The sequence below is a fragment of the Prionailurus bengalensis genome, chromosome D3, assembly GCF_016509475.1.
Source record: "Prionailurus bengalensis isolate Pbe53 chromosome D3, Fcat_Pben_1.1_paternal_pri, whole genome shotgun sequence".
Classification (NCBI taxonomy): Eukaryota; Metazoa; Chordata; class Mammalia; order Carnivora; family Felidae; genus Prionailurus; species Prionailurus bengalensis.
In genome coordinates this window covers 15,130,990-15,152,007 of record NC_057356.1, presented here as the reverse complement: position 1 = coordinate 15,152,007, position 21,018 = coordinate 15,130,990, and positions in this window count along the sequence as shown.

Here is a 21,018-nt window from a genome sequence, read left to right as displayed (position 1 = left end):
GCCTGACTATGATCTCAGCTTTAACACTAGATGTATTTGATGGGGAAACCAGAAGGACGGATGAGCCTCTGCCATGTGTATGTCATCACTGAAGTAGTCATTTATTAAACATATACTTTGTGCAGTTCTCTCTATATTACGCACTTTGTTTCACAAGAAGCTTCTAAGATAAACAGGGTCCATGTCACTGATGAGAAAACAGAGGCTTTGAAAAATCAATGGGCTTGGCTCAACTATTATGAATTATGGTAACTATTGCCCAAAACATTGTAGTACCCGCTGTTTGCCCAACCCTGTACACAGTGCATTTCAAATATTCTTATACCACAATCGCCATGTTTAGAGGCATATATTTTTATGCCCACTTTATAGACCATGCAGCTGAGGCTCAGAGAGCAATACTGGCCCACGCCTTTCAGCTAGAAAGCACCAGAATAATCTCAGAATGATGCCAGGTGGGTCTGGTTGATTCCAAAGCTCATACAATCAACCAAACTGCTGCATTTCCTCTCTAAAAGGTAAGCAATACTAACAGCAAGGGTCATTCACCTGTCATAGAAGGAGTATGACAAGTGCTTTGTTCACTGTGTCTACACCAGAGACTGTCAGCCTTGATTACACAGAAGAATCAGCTGGATGTTTTAGAAAGTATCCATGGCCAGGTCTCATGTGAATGGTCTGAGATATGACCCGGGCATCAGGATGTGTAAAAAGTTCCTCCAGGTGATTCCAAGAATTATCATAATCAATCACCAAACCCCAGAGTTGGGTGGGAATCTTGGTGTCACCTCTTGAGCCAAGTCAATTCATTTCTCCATGCTCATCTGTGACACAGATACCGCTTATCCTCGGAGGCTTCTCATGAAATTAACTGTGACTTCCAGGTGACCCACGCACTGGGCCAGGTCAATGGCTTTCCACTCTAACTTTGTTCTAGAATCATCTGGGGGTTTTCTCTCCTGGGTAAGGATGCCCAGGCTCCATTCTCAAAGATTTGTTTTCAGCTGATCCATTTGTTGCCTGCAGATTAAAGAGCCTCCCAGGTGATTCGAATATGCAGCAAAGGGGCAGAAACATGCAACCAGGTGTATCTAATGCTTTATTTTGCTTGTAAAGTAACTGAGGCTCACAGAGGTAAAATGACTTACTCAGGGTCACACACCTAGAAAATTGTGCTTTTAGCCACTATTCTATGATACCCGAAAACTTAGAAACCTCTTTCCTATCACTAAATACAGATTGTCGAGCCAGAGAGTCACAAGATCTTAGGGTAAGTATGTCGGTTAAAGGCCACCCCAGTCCCACCTACCCTCTGATGTAACCTCTCTCTCCAAGTGGTCACCATAGTTCTACTTGGATTCCTCCAGGAGCAGGGAGATCATTAGCTCTCAAGCTGCCCACTCCATCGTGGGGCAGTTCTGACACTTAGAACTGCCTTACTTACTACACAGCCTGTTGAGAATTCTGAGATAGATCTATTTGAACTGATACAGAAAAATCTCCAAGAAAAATTAGTAAGCACAAAAAGCAAGTTAAAGAACTACATGCCTGGTATGATCTAATTATTATGCAAAATACAAAAACCTTCTCAGTGCGTATGCAATTGCATAGGAAAAATATCTGGTATCATAAGAACAAATCAATAACAATGGTTAACTTTAATAAGGAGAGGGGAATTCAGAGGGACAGGTGCATATTTTTTTCTGAATTGTAAGGCTTCATACCTAATAGATTGTTGTGAAAATAAAATGGAATAAAGGAAGTAAAATACTTAACAGGTGCCTGTCATTATAGGCACATTCAACAAATGTTCCTTAAATAATTTTTTTTGAGAGTGAAAGAGAGAGAAAGAGAATCTTAAGCAGTCTCCACATCCAGCACGGAGCCTGACACAGGGCTCGATCTCACCACCATGAGATCATGACCTGAGCCAAAATCAAGAGTTGGACACTTAACCAGCTGAGCCACCCAGGAACCCCTTGCCAAATATCTTTTAATCACAGAAAAGTTTCAAAAGGATGTCAGTGGTGATTACAGATTTCTTTTTGCTTACCCATTTTTAAATTTTTCTAAAATGAGCATTTATTATTTGTTAACAAGAAAGAAAAAGAAATCACTTCTGTATCAGCTGAGAATACATTTGGCTGCAAGTAACAGAAAAATCTTTACAGTGGCTTAGACCAAAAAAAAAAAAAAAAAAAAGGCGGGGCAGGATATCTCTTAACAAGATGTCAAAATAGGTGGCTGCTATTCAGTCATCAGGGACCCAGAGCCATTGGCCATTCTTAGCACATCAGTGTTTATCACTATGCTTTTCACTTCATGGTCTTAGGGTGGCCACTGCGTCTGAAAATGCTGCATCCAAGCAGAAAAAGGGAGGAGGGATGGTGCCAGCTGTATGTTTTCCCTTTTACTGGGAGATACCCTTGTTCCCAGAAGTACCCACAGCAGACTTCCATTCAGGTCCCATTGACCTGATTTGTGTCACTTCTCCCTGCAAGGCACACTGGCAAAGGAAGGAACAAGAGTGTCATAATTGGATTCCACTCATCATGACTCACAGCCTAGAACTGGGTGTACCACTGCCTTGTTTAAACATAAAATGTTCCAATATCAAGAAGGAAGGGGGTTTAGGCACTGGGTACACAAGGGTCTTCCATTTGTGAAGCCTTGAAGCTCCACCTCAAACATCCAGATTGATCATCATTGTTATTTACAAAAATACATGCATTATTAATAATTCCACTTGTAGGCTGCTTACAGTGTGACATATAACTTACTTAAAATCTCATGGGGAACCCAGCAGGGTCAGGGCTGGGATTTACAGACTTCTGCCTGTGGAGATGAGTAATGCTCATTCCCCCAAGTATTTATTTACATCCAACTAAAATATAAGACAGGGGCGGGGGGTGGGGTGGGGAGAAATATGAATCCTATCTGTAGTGGGGATGTATACATGTTCAAACACTGTCTGACAGATAAATGGACAAAGGGGAGCAGGTAACAGAAACCCAGTTCTAAGGAGGGATGGCTTAGGTCCTGAGAGAAATTTCATCGTAAAAGGAAAAGGAGACTGGCCCAGAGGAGACTTAACAACAAAATCTGAAGGGCGGAAGGAAGCGGGAGGTTTAGGGAACATGCACCAGCTGGAACTAAGCATAACCCAAATGATGGGATATATGTGTGTGCGTGTGTGTGTGCACACCCTGGGGAGAAAAGGAGCTTTACAAAATAGTGATGTAAAATCTCAACTTGAGTATAGAAAGGATGAAAAATTTGTCTTCTCCCTTCACAACAGATACTGAGCTCCCATGACGGTGTGAAAATCAAGAGCCCAGAGAGCTACACAGAAGAGGGTGAGAGTTCTGGTTCTGGAATCAGACTGCTTAAGTGTATACCTCACGCCTACCACCTCTGTGACCTTGGGCCTGATGCTTACTTAATCTCTCATCAGTTTCTTCCTCTATAAAGTGGAAATAATAATAATAATATCTACCTTGAAATACTGTCATGAGCATTAATAAGCCTAGAAATACCTGGCACTTACTAATCTCTTGCTATTTGATAGCCATTGAAATTATTGGGCAAAAGAGTCAAGATCACCCACAATCCCAGGGTGGGTCTCAGAATGGTTAAGGCCAGCTGCTATTAGAAGCCAGAAGTGGCCTGAGCGTGCTCACGTAACCCTCGCCAGTGAGCATGTGATCACGCCTGGAGCACTGCAGAATTTGAAGGAACTCAGCCCGGCAAACAAAACCACGCCAGTCCAGTCTTTTTGCAGCTCTTGGTCAGAAATAACGAGCATCCGATTCGTGATCTACTGAAACACTCTTTAAAGGACCCTTTTGTCTGATACACCAACTCTCCCCATACCTTGTCAGCACATTTCTCACTACTGAGGATTCATCCAAACCTCCAAAACCCCCTACCCACCACATATCCTCTCCTCTCCTAAGACTCTGCTGTCTTTTCTCTTTGACAAGCCCATTTTTAGGTAATTCAACAGATATGTCCTTGTGCTGGGCACAATTCTTGGCAAAGGGACACAGGAATGGCAATATGTGGTCCCTACACTGAGGAGCTCATCCTCATATCCCCCTATCTCAGCCACTTCCCAGGATAGAGGATATCCCAGACTACCCTGGACCCAGACCAGAAGCAGGTGCCCAACGCATTAGAGTTCTCCTAAAGACCCCTGGCAGATGACAGGAATGCAGCTGAATGACTATTTGCAGCCTCTCCATGACAGTCTGGGGAATGAAGACACTTAGTTGACAGTGGCCTTGGCAGAGCCATAGAGAGATCTCAACACATTTATCACCAGCTGGGGAGCTGCTGTTCAGCCTCACTGACCTGTAAAATCCACACTAAACTCAGGGCTGGCTCTTCAAGCTTCTGAATTTGATTTAGACCCTAGGAAGGGCCCCCAAGGCCTGATAGTGACAAATCACCATTTCTCAGTACTATTCCACTTAATGTGGATGTTTGAAGATTGCTACAAGCCACTGGGGAGAGCCAAACTTGCCTCACCTATGAGGCACCCCCCAAATGCCTCCTCAGTTTGGCACTTCTCCCCCATAAACTCATCACATTTGGAATATTAGGCCAAAATCTGTCTCCTCTGATAGAATATAAGCGCTGGGAGAGCAGGGATCATATTGGACTTATTCATGGATGTACCTCCAGCATCATGCCCTATGTATTGTCCATAGTAAGTGCTCAATAAATACCCACTGATTTCATCATACATGATACTACTTTCACAACATACCTTGAAAAAAATACAGTCAATACCGAGTCAGTACCAAATAGGATGCTAAGTGATTTACATTCACCATCTTAAATGAAAGGTCAGAGAGATAGGATTTATATCCTAACAGCCATTTCCCAAACGAATAACTTTGGGCAAAGATTTAACCTCTCTGGGCCTTGGTTTCCTAATCTGTGAGAGGAGCACACAATAATAATACCAATGTGTCTGCAAAGTGCACAGCATAGCAGCAACGTTTTTAAAGAGAGCCCGGGCCCCCCTCCACTTACCCAAACTTTAACTGCTCATGCCCATTAATTCCCAGTAATCCCACTTCCAGGAGTTTCTCCAATAGAAAAGTTTGCGCGCCTATAAGAGGACAATAAGCAAGAATGTTCACTGCAATGCTGTTTGAAACAGAAAACTTTACAGTAACCTATGTGTCCATCAACCAGGGATGGTCACACAAATCACAGTACTGGGCATTCATTTCCTGGGGCTGCTGTAACAAATGACCACAAATAGGGTGCCAAAAACAACAGACATTTATTCCCTCACAGCTGGAGGCCAGAAGTCTGAAAGCAAGGCGTCCGCAGGACCAGGCTCCCCTCCATAGGCTCTCGGGGAGAGTCCGTCCCTTGCTGCTTCCAGTTTCTGGTGGCCATCAGCATTTCTTGGTTTGTGGCCACATCTCTCTCTGCTTCATCTCCACATGTGCCTTCCCTGTATGTGTCTGTGTGTAAAATCTTTTGCATCCCCCTTACAAGGATACGTGGGATTACGTTTAGGGCCCAATGATAATTCAGCATGCTCTCCACATCTCAAGATCCTTAGTTTAACAAGTCCCTTTTTTTACAAGTCCCTTTTTCCAAATAAGGGAACATTTACAGGCTTGTAATGGACTGAATGTCATGCCCCCGACCCCACAAATCCATAGGTCGAAATCCTAGCCACCCTCGGCATGTGATGGGATTTCCAGATGGGGAGGTAATTAGTGTTAGATGAGGGTGGAGCCCTCGTGATAGGATAGTGCCCTTATAAGGAGACACACCAGAAAGCTTGCTCACTCTCCCCTCCAAGTGCACATCAAGAAGAGATCAGAGCAAATAAATGGCTACCTAGAACAAAGAGAAGAGCCCCCCGGATGAAACCCACCTTGCTGGCACTTTGATTTTGGATTTCCTAGCTTTGAGAACTGTGGGAAATAAATTCCTGTTGTTTAAGCCATCTGTCTGTGATGTTTTGTTATGGCAGCTCAGGCAGACGAAGAGAAGGTTCCAGGCATTAGGATATGCACATATCTTTGGGCCACCATTCAGCTCACGACATACAGTATATGAGGACTACAAGGCAGTCATCAAAAGGAACAAAGCTATGGTGTTGCTCAGTGACAGGTGATCATGACTTGCCCTGGAGAGTTAGAAGTGGAGACTGAACAAAGGGAACAAATTCTAGATGGTTCTGACAGTAGAGCTGATCAGACTTACTTACGTTTTGAATGTGGAGGATGAACAAAAGAAAAGACTCCTTCTTCAAGTCACTGCAATAGGAAAGAGACCCAGAAGGTCTAAGGGCTAAGCCTAGATTCTGAATATATACATATTTTTAATTTCTTTTTGGAGCATAACATACATACAGTAAATATGCAAAGCTTCCATACACAGCTTGATGAATTTTTACATTTGTATTCACCCATGTGCCAACCATGCAGAGTACCCTATATAACATGATCAGCATCCCAGAAGGTTTCCTTGTACCCATTCTAATGTCTGCATAAAGGTAACCATTTTGATGTTTATACATTTAGATGTTCTCAGATTCTTAAAAATCCTTGTATATTTTGACTTTTATAGGTGTGAATGTTTTTGAACCGCATACAGACAGAACTTTTTCACATTGGGCTTCTCTCACCTGTCATTACATCTGTGAGGTTCATCCATATTGCTGAATGTATTCATACTTTGTTCTTTTTTATTGCTGTGTAGTATTCTATTGTATCAAGATGAAACCCATAGGGTTTGCTGATGGGGCATGGAAGGAGAGGGTTTGGGGCTTTTCTTATGTGTCACTGCAAGATGGAGTTGCCATTAACCTGACATGGATTACCCTGGGGGAGGTGGGCAGAAGATAAAGATCAGGAGCACGGGTTTTTTTTTAAGTTTATTTCTTTATTCTGAGAGAGACAGCAAATGAGCAGGGGAGGGTCAGAGAGAGAGGGTGAGAGAGAGAATCCCAAGCAGGCTCTGCACTGTCAGCACAGAGCCCCATGTAGGGCTTGAGCCCACAAACCATGAGATCATGATCTGAGCCAAGATCAAGAGTCAGACACTTAACCAACTAAGCCACCAAGGTGCCCAGAAGTTCAGTTTTGAACCTGGTAAACTTGAGTTGCTTACTAGACATCCAAGTGTTGATGGTGAGTAGGCCATTAAATCATCAAGTGATGAATTACAACAAGGTGGGGTAGCGGGTGATGGAGAGATGACAGGAGATGCAGAGCTTGGGCAGGGCATGGGGGGTGTTGGGAAGGGTAGGAAGTAGCATGTATGAGCAAGCAGCATGCCTACCTTTCCTCAAGGAGTAGGAGGTATGTGCAAGAAAAGCAGCCACCACCTGAGAGGGCTCTGGGGGAAGCTGTGTCCTTAGGGACACATTAGAGCAACAGGGGAAAGAGGATGTCTATAGATATTGTACTGCACCAGGCTCACAAATTTTCCGGGAGCTTCTCGTCCACTCATAACAGACAGGATTGTGGTGCCATGCATCATGACCATCCCCCATGCTTGCCAAGCGAATTAGCTCCTGGGTCTTCTTCACAACACACAGCGTAGGCTTGACCGAGAATCAGGACACCAGAGACCCAAACACACGTCTGCTGCTAAAGTGATGTGCAATATGAGGAAGGCCCTGACATTCTCTGACCTCAGCTCCTGCCTCAATAAAAGGGATGAGAAGAGTGTAGATTAAGAGTGTGGGTATTGGGGTCAAGCAGACCTCATACAGTAAATGAGGTTGGGTCTCATTAGCACCCTCTTCTAAGAATAGTACCTGATTTTCTTTAAATGTTTATTTATTTATTTATCTTTGAGAAAGGGAGAGAGAAAGGGAGAGCATGAGCAGGGGAGGGGCAGAGAGAGAGAAGAAGACAGAGAATCCAAAGCAAGCGCGACACAGGGCTTGAACTCATGAACCCTGAGATCATAACCTGAGCCAAAGTCAGATGCATAACAGATTTAGCCACCCAGGCACCCCAGTATTCTGATTTTTTTTAAGGAACCACCCCCCCTCACACACACACACATGCATTCTCAGCCCTTGATGTTCAGATGGAGCTGATGACCATCTCCCCCACCCCCACCGATCCATGCTTAGCCAATCAAAATCACAGTAATTTGTTTTGGGATGTACACATGACCTAATTAATGTCAATGCACACCAACCCTGGGATGTTGACTGAAACCACTGGGGGATGATGTTCCCTTCCATTGTACAACTCAGCCAGTAGACTATAAGCCTACAGCTGCTGGAGGGCATCATGCTTCTTGCAATATGGGTTGCATTGTAAAGAGCCTTTGATGCTCTGCTATGAAGTTGAGGGCATCTCCAATTTTTTCACCAAAGCATCTATATACAACTGAGAACAAATTCAATAGCTGTCCATTCTGAAGTGCTGAGCTCGTGAACTGAACTACAAAATTCCCCAGCAACATTTGTCTTAGCTTATGTACATGCATGTGTATTTTAATTATTTGCTTATACAAATACAAACAAAACTTTTTGTTTATTTGTGTGTGTGTGTATATATACACACACACACAAATATATGTACATATATATACATACACACAAACACACACACACACATATACACACACACATACACATACATACATGGCTTTCTGTCTCTCCTGGTTCACTGTCACCCATCTTCAGGGCTTCAGGTGTCCCAGTTTAAGAAATATAGCTTTAAATAAGAGGCAGACACAGAGGTTTTTGTGGAGTGGCATAACCTGACCTTAACTGTAGGTTTAGAACATAACTCTGGGCCACGATACCTTTTGTCCATAATTTCCAGGCTCAGGGTTGCAGCAAATACCCCTTACATCCCATGTGAACCTTGATAAGAGGTCCAGGCTGTGACCTCATTCTGGAATGTTCCAGGCACCCCACTCATTCACTCATACTCAAGGCTTCTTCACACATCAGGCTGACCTTTCCCAAGGACACCAGAGTCCTCACTGCTCCCGTGAAATTTTTATTTCCCCATGGGGCCGCACACTATGGGGAGATAGCTACATCGCTGCTAAACTGCTTTGATAAAGTTGATTATGGACCACATTACTGAGCTTTTGGAAGTTACATTAAGGCTTTGAACTAAAATCTGTCTTAGTACCGACCTAATCCTCAGGAGGATCCACTTCTACCTTCTTGGGGTCACCCTGACATATGTGGAATCCTTACATTCTAGAAGAGTGACCCATAACTACTTGGGGGAGTTTGTCACAGACCCTTTTAAGAACATGAAGGAAAGGCCTGGACCCTTCTAGCCAGGAGAAAATATCTTTGGGGAGCACGGTATACACAAAAACCCCATTCGGAGGCTAGGTTAAAACCAAGGGATGAGAACATCAAGACTGAAAGAAATATTGGAAATTATCTGACCCAGCTGGCCTACTAAATAATAACAATAATTATCATGATTAGAAGAGCAACTGTCTATTCAGTACTTACTATGTACTCTGCTAAGACTTTACATACATCATGTCATTAAATCCCCACAATAACCCACCCTATTGGGTACTATTTCATCCCCACTTTACAGTTAAAGCAACTGAGGATCCCAGAGTCTAAGTCACTGCCTGTGGGTAGGGAACAATTGAGTGTCAGAAGCCAACTGACTCCTACATCCTTGCTTATAAGTGCCATGCATTAGTGCCTGTCATTCATAGTGCTTGTGGTCAGCCTCGGTAGCAAGTTACAGGAGCCCACTGAAGCTACTACCTTAAGAACAAGGGGGGTTGTTACAAGGAAGGATATCAGGGTGTTCCAGAATCCATAGGCAAGGAATTAGCTGGACTGCAGGAATCATCTAGAACTAGATGCAGTTTTGCCGTAGGAACCAAAAGGGCAGCTGTCTGTTATGGATTGAATGTTTGTGTACCTCCCAAAATTTATACGATGAAGCCCTAATCCCCAATATGACTGTATTTGGAGATAGAACCAGTAAGAAGATGATAATGGTTAAATGAAATCATAAGGGTCAGGCCCTAATTTGTTGGGCTGATGCCCGTATAAGAAGAGGAAGAGACACAACAGGAAGGCAGCTGTCTGCTAGCCAAGAAGAGGGCCCTCACCAGGAACAAAACCCTGCCAGACCTTGATGTTGGACTTCCAGTCTCCAAAACCATGAGAAAATAAATTTCTGTTGTTTAAGCCATCCAGTCTATAGTATTTTTTTATGGAAGCCCAAGCTAACTGAAACACCATCTCCCTTTTTCTCTCTTTCTCTCCCCTTCTTTCCTTCCCCCTCTCCCAGCAAAAAAAGAAAATCAGCAAAGGGAAAGCTTAGGAGCTGGGTTTCCCTAGCATGAAGACTAGGTCACCAGCCAGAGACGACCTCTCAGAATGACACATACCCAAAATGAGTGAAACCCTGAAATTGCAAGGGTCTCAAACTTAAATGCATCAAGGAGCCAGGCAGTGAGCTGAAGTGAGTGAAATGTGTTGGCTGTGCACACAAGGGAGAGGTGGGGACTGAGAGCCCCACGAAAAGCACACAGACACATCTCAACATCAGCCAGCCTTGCTCTGTTGATGTACAAGTCAAATGCTGGCAGATTGCACCCTCTTGTTTCCAAAAAAGAAACTCCTGACCTGTATTTTCATGTGCAATCTCCAGATTTTTTAAACATTTCACACTTGTACAGTTCAAACTAAATACATGCATGGGCAAGCTATTTCTAGACTGAGGGCAGCCAGTTTGTGTACAAAATCCATGTAGAATCCATTTGGGAGGGAAGGAGGACAGCCAAATGAGGACATGCTATGCAGTCAAGGGCTTGGGTTCAAACCCTGCATCCAACACTCACTTTCTGTGTTACTTAACAGGTCACTTAATTTCTCTGATCCCTCTGAGCTCATCTTCTTTTAGTCCTGTTGTTTCTAACATTTTGCCAAAACAAATAACGCTGCTGTAAATCACACTGTACACATGTCACTCTGTATCAGGCAAGTGTATCTGAAGGATGAATTCCTGAAGGGGAGACTGCCAGGTGTCACAAGCTGGATTTTTTTTAGAAGAGACACTAAGGGGCACCTGGGTGGCGCAGTCGGTTAAGCGTCCGACTTCAGCCAGGTCACGATCTCACAGTCTGTGAGTTCGAGCCCTGCGTCAGGCTCTGGGCTGATGGCTCAGAGCCTGGAGCCTGTTTCCGATTCTGTGTCTCCCTCTCTCTCTGCCCCTCCCCCGTTCATGCTCTGTCTCTCTCTGTCCCAAAAATAAATAAACGTTGAAAAAAAAAATTAAAAAAAAAAAAAAAAAAGAAGAGACACTAAGATAGTTTGGGCTGCAAAGTGTTTGTTAGGAACATATGTCCACACAAAAATTTACAAGTGACTATTCACAGCAACCTTACTGATTAATAGCCAAAAAAATGGAAACAAATCCAAGTGTACATCAACTGATGGATGGATGAATAAATGGCACAACCACCCAACAGAATAGTGTTTGACAATGAAAAGGAATGGGCTACTGACACATGCTACAACATGAATAAACACTAAAAACAATATGCTAAATAAAATAAATCAGACACAAAGGACTGAATGATTCCATTTATCTGAAGTGTCCAGAATAGGCAATTCTTTAGAAATTTAAAGTATATTTGTGCTTGCCTAGAGCTGGAAGGTTGGGGGCGGGGATGAAAAATGAGTGCCAATGGGTATGAGGTTTCCTTTGGGGTGATGAGAATGCTCTAAAATTGTGATTCACAATTCTGTGAATACACTGAAAATTAAACTTTTCACTTTAAATAGGTAAATCATGTGGAGTGTACATTATATTTCAAGAAAGTTGTCCAAAAAAATATTGAAGGGAAGGAAGAAGAAGCAGGATCGGACAAACAAAAGAGCCTAAACTGCAATGCAGCCCAACAAAGCCACTCAACCAGGCAGAGAATGACTGAGCCCAAATAGCCAAGCCTCCTACCCTGTCTTGCTCAGTTACTGGATGTTGACTGCTCCAGAAAGCCGTGACCTTGGGTGAGGGAGCTCTCTGCAGCTGTCAAAGGAGCTGACAGTTGGAAGCCATCTGCTGACCACACTCCCCACAGTAGGGTGGCATGTCCTCCCTTGAAGGGGAATCTGAACAGCACATCTCCCTGTGCACCAACCCAAGTCAAAAGGCAAAAAATGAATTTTGATAACTACAGCCATACCTCAGGATTGTCGCTGTTATCATTGACATGGAAGAATTCCCTAACCACCAGCAATATTTTTATATCTGGCAGGTGGCATACTATTGAACAACAGTGGGGGATACAGTTTAGAAGACCACCCTGAGGAATACCCGTAACGCCACATAAAAGACTTGTTATTTTCTCCTATAAGGATCAGGAGCCCTGCCGTGGTTCTGTTGTTTTCCCAAGAGAGCTGACATGATGTAAAGCTGTATTTTAGAAGACTCACTTTAGTCAGAGTATGCAAGATGGATTAGAAGGGGGAAACCCAGGATACAGGGAGACTAATTAATAGCTTCTTGGTTGGAACCACCCAGCCATGGGGTGGGGAGGGTGGGTGGTTGCCCCCAAAAGGAAAGGAAGGTACAGAGGGAGGAAGTTTTGCATACACAGGAACTGATGAGACCAGAGTATAAAAGAGAAGGCAACTCCTTTCAGTTCGAGCCGAGGGGCACTGGATGGATGATGTCCTGGCCCTATCCAGCCATGATGTTGACTTGGTAAGAATCTTCCCCAACCACCCACAACCTTCCATATCCACTATCACCACCATCACTTCTTGCTTGGATAACTCTACAGCCTTCTTGCTGATCTCAGAACATCCACTCTGGCTTCCTGCAATCTATTCTCCTTAGAACAGCCAGAGGGACCTTCTTTTTTTAAAAAAAATTTTTTTTCAACGTTTATTTATTTTTGGGACAGAGAGAGACAGAGCATGAACGGGGGAGGGGCAGAGAGAGAGGAGACACAGAATCGGAAACAGGCTCCAGGCTCCGAGCCATCAGCCCAGAGCCTGACGCGGGGCTCAAACTCCCAGACCGCGAGATCGTGACCTGGCTGAAGTCGGACGCTTAACCGACTGCGCCACCCAGGCGCCCCCAGAGGGACCTTCTTAAAACTTAATTCAGGTCCGTCACCCCCACATTCAAACTCTTCCAACTGCACCTCACTGTCCTGGAGATAAAGAACTATGGCTGCAAGGTCCTTCATTAGCTGCCCCTGCCCACCTCTCCAGCCTCATTTCTTACCACTCCCATTACTTTCCTTACTGAACTTCCTTTATTCTCTGAAGGTTCCATGCTCCCTTTTGCCTCTGAACAGCACACACATGCTATTCCTCTGTGCTCAATATTCCAGTCTCTAGTCTAATCCTACTTAAACTGTAGGTGTCCAGTTAGATGTTGCTTAATCCAGGAAGCCTTCCCTGACCACCATCCCTCAAGACTTGGTGAGATGCCTATGGCAGATTGCGCAAACATGGCACCAAATAATTCCTCCGTCTCCACGTGTGCTCACAGTGCTCTTCCCAACACGAGATGCAAGGTTCCCCCCAGTCTTTGCATCAGGCTGGCTGTTGATTTGCTTTAACCAATAGAGGGCATCAGAAGTGACTTTCTAGAGCTTCAGATTCCAGACCTTAAGAGGCTACAAAGCCTCTTCTGCTTTCAGTCAGAAGTCCAGGAGATAGAGACACCATGGGGAGGAGAACCAAGGTCCCAGATTATGAGTGAGAACCAGCACCATGAGAAGAATGGTTCAGCCACTCCACCAAGTCCTGGGATAGTCAAACCATCCCTCTGAAGTACTATATATGTGACAGGCCATCTAGGATCCTCCAGTTGCCCAAGCCAAGGCCACATGGAATAGCAACAAACCATCCTTCTGAGCCCTGCCTGAATTCCCAACCCACACAGTTGTGATTCATAAACTATTTGTTTTAAGCCCTTGTATCTTGGAATGCTCTGTTATATAGCAACAGATAACTGATAAAATGCCCCTCCTATTAGCTCCCACAGCACCTCCCTATCTCTTCTGCATGGCCTCCACTTTATTACCTTCATGGTTGCTTGCTTACCTCCTCCACCTCCACCATCCACATACACATTAGCATCAGGAGGAAAAGAGCTAAGCTGTGTCTTGTTAAGCACCACCTCTCCGGGGCCTGGCCGATGGTAGATGCTTATTAAGTATTTGTTAATAATACAATCAGTCAAGACAGGGATACTCTAAGCAGATCCACTACCTCCCTTAATCAAGCCAAGCCATCTGTCAAGGTTGCCAGGGAAGGGTGAATTCCCACATGGCCAAGAAGTGACTAGACCTATTTACCCAGGCTTTCCCTCTTCCCTTCCCCATATTTACTCAATCACTGGCTCCTTCGGATAATCTGGACTTTTTTTTTATGAAGGAAGTTTTGGGTGCCTTTATCTTTAAAAACTTACAATAGGGCCGCTGGGTGGCTCAGTCCATTGAGTATCCAGCTTTGGCTCAGGTCATGATCTCACAGTTCATGAGTCTGAGCCCTGCATTGGGCTCGCTGCTGTCAGCACAGAGCCCTCTTTGGATCCTCTGTTCCCTCTCTCTCTGCCTCTCCCACCCTCATGCACTCTCTCTCTCTCTCTCAAAAATAATAAACAATAAAATTAAATTTAAAAGTTACAATAAACCCATGAACATCCATTGCATGTTAAATACATGCCTGGAAGTGTGCCAACAACCTGTATAAGTTTCCAAGGGCTGTTGTAACAAATTACCACAAATTTGGTGGCTTAAAACCATGCAAATTTATTCTCTTACAGTTCTGGAGGCCAGAAATCCAAACCAGTCTCGCAGTGCTCAACTCAAGGCGTCAGCAATTCTGATTCTGTCTGGAGGCTCTAGGGGAGAATCCCCTTCCTTGCATCTAGCAGCTCCTGGAGGCCAGCTGCATCCTGGGCTCAGGGCCCCCCTCACAACACTGCAATCATCGTTCCATCCCTACTGCCTCCTCTGTACTCAGAGCTCCTTCTGTCTCCCCTTTTTAAAGTCACTTGCGATTACAATTAGATTCACCCAGATAATCCAAGAAAATCTCCCCACCTCAGGAGATCCTTAACTCAATCACATCTGCAGAGTCCCTTTTCCCATATAAACTGACAATTGGAGGTTCTAGGGGTTAGGGTGTGAGCATCTTTGGTGGTCTTTTTTCAGCATACCACACACGAACTCACTCACTGTCCCGAACAACACCACGGTGAAGTTCTTTTGTTCTCTCCATTTTAAAGAAGAAGACACTGAGATTCAGAGAAGCAAAGTGACTGCTTTAAGGGTGCCTGGGTGGCTCAGTCAGTTAAGTGTCAGACTTCGACTCAGGTCATGATCTCACAGTTCATGGGTTCGAGCCCCCTGTGGGACTCTGCTGACAGCTCAGAGCCTGCAGCCTGCTTCGGATTCTATGTCTCCCTCTCTCTCTGTTCCCCCACACCCCAGCTCATGCTCCATCTCTGTCTCTGTCTCTCAAAAATAAATAAAACATTAAAAAAAATTTTTTTTAAGTGACTGCTCTAAGTCTATGGCCAGGCCACACTGGGAACAAGTTCTGTTGGACTCCTAACCCCTCTGCTGAGATCCCCTTGTATCACTGTTTATCATATGGGCTGACAGCAGTATTTAAGGAGAGATCCTTCAGGAGGAGATGAAGGTCAGGGAACTCTGACTATAAGGTCCAACCACACTTCTCTCTCCATAAAAGGTTTGTTGATTTTCTTTGGGGCCACCATGGAGGACTAGGGTGGTGTTTCACGCAAGAAACCAATGGGGAAGTCTGCCATTTTGGATGTGTTGGGCTGGAGGTCACACTGGTGAGCTCTCAGGACAACTGAGATTGCTTCAAACACCTGGGAAACCATGTCTCCACTCAAGCCTGTACACCATGCACATGTGGCAAGAGTATGAGTTCTTCTCTTCCTAAGGGCCTTTGGAACCCCATTCTTCTCCCACGTCTGCAGCTTAGTCACGAGGTAAAGCAAGGACAGATTTGCCTCAGTATAAGGACACCTGATGGTAAAGAGTTCAAGGCAGCCAGTGCCTCTGGGCCAGACTGCTCCTCCACTGTCTCTTGGGGAACCCCACGTCCTCGAAGCACCCCTCAGACCCTCACCAGACCCAAACCTCATAGCCTGAAGGATCCTTAAAGGTAAGGATTATGTGCATTATCTTCTTAGTTCTGCACCTCAGAACTCAGCACATTTCCTGGCTCACATTCAACGATCAAGTAATTTGTATATGAGCTAGAAAGAGAGTAAAGAGAATAGACTGGATATAAAGGGAGGAAAGAAATGGCCTTTTGGTGCCAGTTATGCAGTCTTGGGCAAGTTACTTAACCTTTGAAAGCATCTCTCTTCCTTATCTGTAAAATGGGTCCAATGACATTCTGATCACTAGCATTTACTGAGTACTTACTATGCGTCAAACCCAGGTCCAAATGCAGTATCATTTAATCCTTATAGCCTAAAAAGTAGCTAGCTACTCCTAGATATACGCACTTTGTTTAATTTTATTGCCTATATTTATGCCCAAAGCTCACCCTAACTTTGTTTCATTTTGATCTTTGCAGTTCAGTTATTTAAAAAAAAATTCATAGATGAAGAAACTAAAGCACAAAGTAATTAGGTAACTCGCTCAGGATCACACAGCTTTTAAGTGGTTGAGTCAGGATTTGACCCCAGTACTCTGCCAGCATGTAGGGTGGTTATGAGGACGGAATAGGATGATGGTGCCAGTATGTATGGTTTGTCCTTAGGGGTAAGAGAGGGAGACAGAGAAATGGGGACAATATCAGGTCTAGTCTCCACTCTCTCTGTTGTGCCTGCCTCCCTCCTCAAGTATACAGATTCAGATTAATCACCAGCTAATGATTACCCTTTTATTTATTATTTGTTTCATGGTATAATGAATACCACGAACTCACCACCCAAACCAAGAACCTAAATGTTATTAGCAATAATTTCATCTAACCATGTGCTCCTTCCTATCCCATCTCCTGCCTTTTTCTTAAAGGTACCATGACACTCAATGTTGTATTAATCATTCCATTGATTTTTTCTTTCATGTTTTCATATATATATGCCTAACAATAAATAAATTATGTAGTTCTGCTTGTCTTTAACTTTCTAATTTCTAGGTCTTTCAATTATAGGCTCTCGCTTCTTTTTAATGTAGTTGAATTTTATAAGTTCACCCAGGCCACCTTGTTGTGTGGGCTCTTTGGTGCACTAGGGCTCCAACTGCAGGCGGGGGCTGGAATTCAGCCTGCAGCTCCCTCCGCCTTTTTTAATGTTTTATTTATTTTTGAGAGAGAGAGAGAGAGAGAGACAAACAGAGCACAAGTGGGGGAGGGGCAGAGAGAAGGCAAACACAGAATCCAAAGCAGGCTCCAGGCTCTGAGCTGTCAGCACAGAGCCTGACGTGGGGCTCGAATTTACGAACTATAAGATTATGACCTGAGCCAAAGTTGGACACCCAACTGACTGAGCCACCCAGACGTTCCTCCTCTGGCCTTTTTCTAATCAGCACAAAGGCACCATTCCCCAGCCAGGCCACGCACCTGTGAGGCTACAGCCACCTGAAGGGGGCATCTTTTTCTAATTTGAACAAAGGCTAACGAGGGCTCTGAGTTAACCTCCCATGGGCGATCAGCAATCCCTCTCAGCCACTCCATGTTCAAGGTCAAAGTGGAGCACATGGGGCTCAGAGACAGGAAACGACCCACAGTGTTGGCCTCAGGAGAGAGCTGTGTCATGAGACTCACTGTTCCTGCTAGAACTCGTCGGCCTCCCTCCATCTGTCCATCTCTAACCCATCAGGAGGGATTTCCTAATCAGGTTCCAGGGGCTTTAAGATTTATGTCAAGAGGCCTCGATTTATTGAATTAATGCTGCTGAGCAGAACGGTAGCTGTTAAACAGTGTGGAGATCTGGATTTTACAGCAATGTAACTAATAAGGCTATTAACACAAACTGGGCCTGCCGCTGGCATTTATAACACCATAAATCTCTCTTCCCACTGGAAGTATTTATGGGATGGCATGCACTCCAAGTTCACTGCCTTTGCTGTGCTCCGCTCTCAACACTGGGAGAGGAGGAGGTGCGGCCCGATACTGGGACTAGTCAGGAGGAAGGAGGGAGAGAACAGAGTCTGATTCTCAGCCCCCATGCCTTCTGTCACCTGGACATGGCAGCCATTGCCATGGGCAGACTGTTTTACGTTAGTACTTACGTATTTGCTTCCCGTTTGTGGAGCACTGGCCATGCGCCAAGCCCTTTGCAAATGTAGCAACTATGAATTCCCTAGCATCCTCTCAGGAGTGAAAACATGCTAACTTCTGTGTGTGTGGATGTGGATGTGTTCTCCCACTGAACTTAACTTCTGTCTTGAGCCCCGCAAACTCTCTGAAGCAGAACATTTAATCTTGTCACTTCCAGCTAAACACCACAGTCATTTTAGTGATTTTTATTTTTCTTATTGATTTCAGGTTAAACCAAGTCAGATTTTAGATGTTCTCACTCCTTTCCTCTCAGTGGGGAAGATGCCAAGTTCCAGGGGGTGTGCAAATGTCCCAAGCCATCAGTGGGCAGGGGTGGCCAGGTCTGTATTTTCATCTGTCTGTGTCCTCGAGGGCATCCACTGATATGTGACCCATGCCACAGTGTCACACTCCACACTGGCTGACTCCTGGGATGGGACACACCTCATCCAGTCCTCACATCCTTCGCTGCAGTACCTGTGTCCAGGCCAAGGGAAACCTTGCAAAACTGCTATCTTATTCTTTCCCTCCCTTCCTCCTAATTTCCAAGACCCACTTACGGGGCCACGGGCCATGACACTCCAAGGCCACTGGCAAGACACTCTGTCTCTGGACTTCACATGCCTGGCCATATCGCTCACCATGTCTATGCTCTGTCCAACTAGTGCACCATGATGCCTCGAGGGCACTGGTGCTCTCTTGCCACCTCCGTGAGATCTGCCATCTCCCTCCCCTCCTTCCTTCTTTCTTTCCTGCTCTCCCTTCCTTCTTTTCTTCTTTTCTTCCTTCCTCCATCCCTTTCTCCCTCCCTCCCTTCCTTCTCTCCTTCCTACCTCCCCTCCTTTCTTTCCTTCCTTCCTTCCTACCTCCTTCTTCTCTCCCTCCCTCCTTTCCTTCCTTCCTTCCCTCCCTCTTCCTTCCTCCTTTCATTCCTTCTTCCCTTCCCTCCCTCTCTGCCTGTCTTCCTTCCTTCCTTCCTTCCTTCCTTCCTTCCTTCCTTCCTTCCCTCCTTCCTTCCCTCCTTCCTTCCCTCCCTCCTTCCTTCCCTCCCTCTTCCTTCCTCCTTTCCTTCTTCCTTCCTTCCTTCCTCCCTCCCTCTCATAACATATTGAGCTCTTCTCAGGCACTGTTCTAGGTACCTTATAAGATGTGCTTCATCACTCACATCACAGCTGAGCATGGTAAGATCCACTATTATCCTCCTATCACAGACGTAGAAACTGAAATCCAAAAGTGTAAGTCCCCTGTGTAAGGTCATGCAGCCATCAAGAAGTGGGACCCATACAGGCTTCACCAGGGCAATGAGACACCCACAGAATCCAAAACTAAATGTGGGGCCCTGCTCCCTAACACCCCTCTGGAGCTTCACCCTTGGGGAGGCACTGCTCAGAGTCCCACATGGGTGTCAGTGTTTAACTCTCCTCCCTTCTTCCAGTCTAGAGTTTGGCGAGTTTGGGGATAAATGGCTCCCTAGGACATCTTCCCAAACTTTGGTTCCTATCAAGACCTTAGCCTTTTAGGGGCGCCTGGGTGGCGCAGTCGGTTAAGCGTCCGACTTCAGCCAGGTCACGATCTCGCGGTCCGTGAGTTCGAGCCCCACGTCAGGCTCTGGGCTGATGGCTCGGAGCCTGGAGCCTGTTTCCGATTCTGTGTCTCCCTCTCTCTCTGCCCCTCCCCCATTCATGCTCTGTCTCTCTCTGTCCCAAAAAATAAAATAAACTTTGAAAAAAAAAATTTTAAAAAAGACCTTAGCCTTTTGGACTTCCAAAGCAGCAGATGTCACTGTATTCCTTTTTTCCTTTAGGACAATGGAGACTAAGTCCTGATCTAAAGAGAGTCTAGCATAAAAGGTGACCTTGAATATTTCAGGGACCAAAAAACCCCACAAAGGTGGAAGCTTCACTCTTCATCCACATCCACATCATCACATTCAACATCACAGCAGCCCCACTGAGGAAGAGAGTCCTTCCCTTTGTACAAGGGATCAGAGGCTCCAGAAAATTCAGGGGCTACTCCAGAAAAAAAGTGAAACTGACAAGTTGCTGAATGAGAATTTGGATTCAGTTCTGAGTTTCTGGGGAATCACTAACCTCTCTTGTGGGAGCAGAAACTAGCCTGTGTTTTTTATTTTTATTTTTTTGGTCTATTCAAATAGTGGAAAAACTGGTCCCAGTACAGAGCTATCCAGAGTTTGAGACTGTCTTCTGGGGGTTGGACCACGCATGAGGATATGTGGCACAGAGAACGCTCAGCTGTGCACGCTTACCAGGCACCTTCTGTTGACGTGGAATTCAGAAGGTCCACTCTTCCGGTGCCTCTTAGCTTTTCTCTGTTGCCCCTTCCTCCTTCTTTGGCCCCCATTGTCCTATTCAAAATATTGTGAACTCCTACTATGTACAAGGCTCTGTTCTAGAAACTTGGGAGAGAACAAGGAGCAAGCCAGAGCCCCTCTCTCCCTCAAAATCTTAGTGCCTCAGGGTGACCAAGGTGCAGACTGTTAGTTTACAGACTGTTAGTAGCCCCACACAGGTCCTGGTACAGAGTAGGTTATCAGTAAATTGATGAAGGGTTTTTAGTTCCCATCAATTACACAACCTAGAGATACAGGGTGAAGACTCCAGAGTATCTCAAAGATTTGGACAGTTCTGTGCTCCCAAGACTCTCGCAAATACAGAGACATCAAGAGTGATCACTAAAAGCTTCAAGAATAGCTGATATAAAAGGAGACAAAGTAGATGAGAATATAC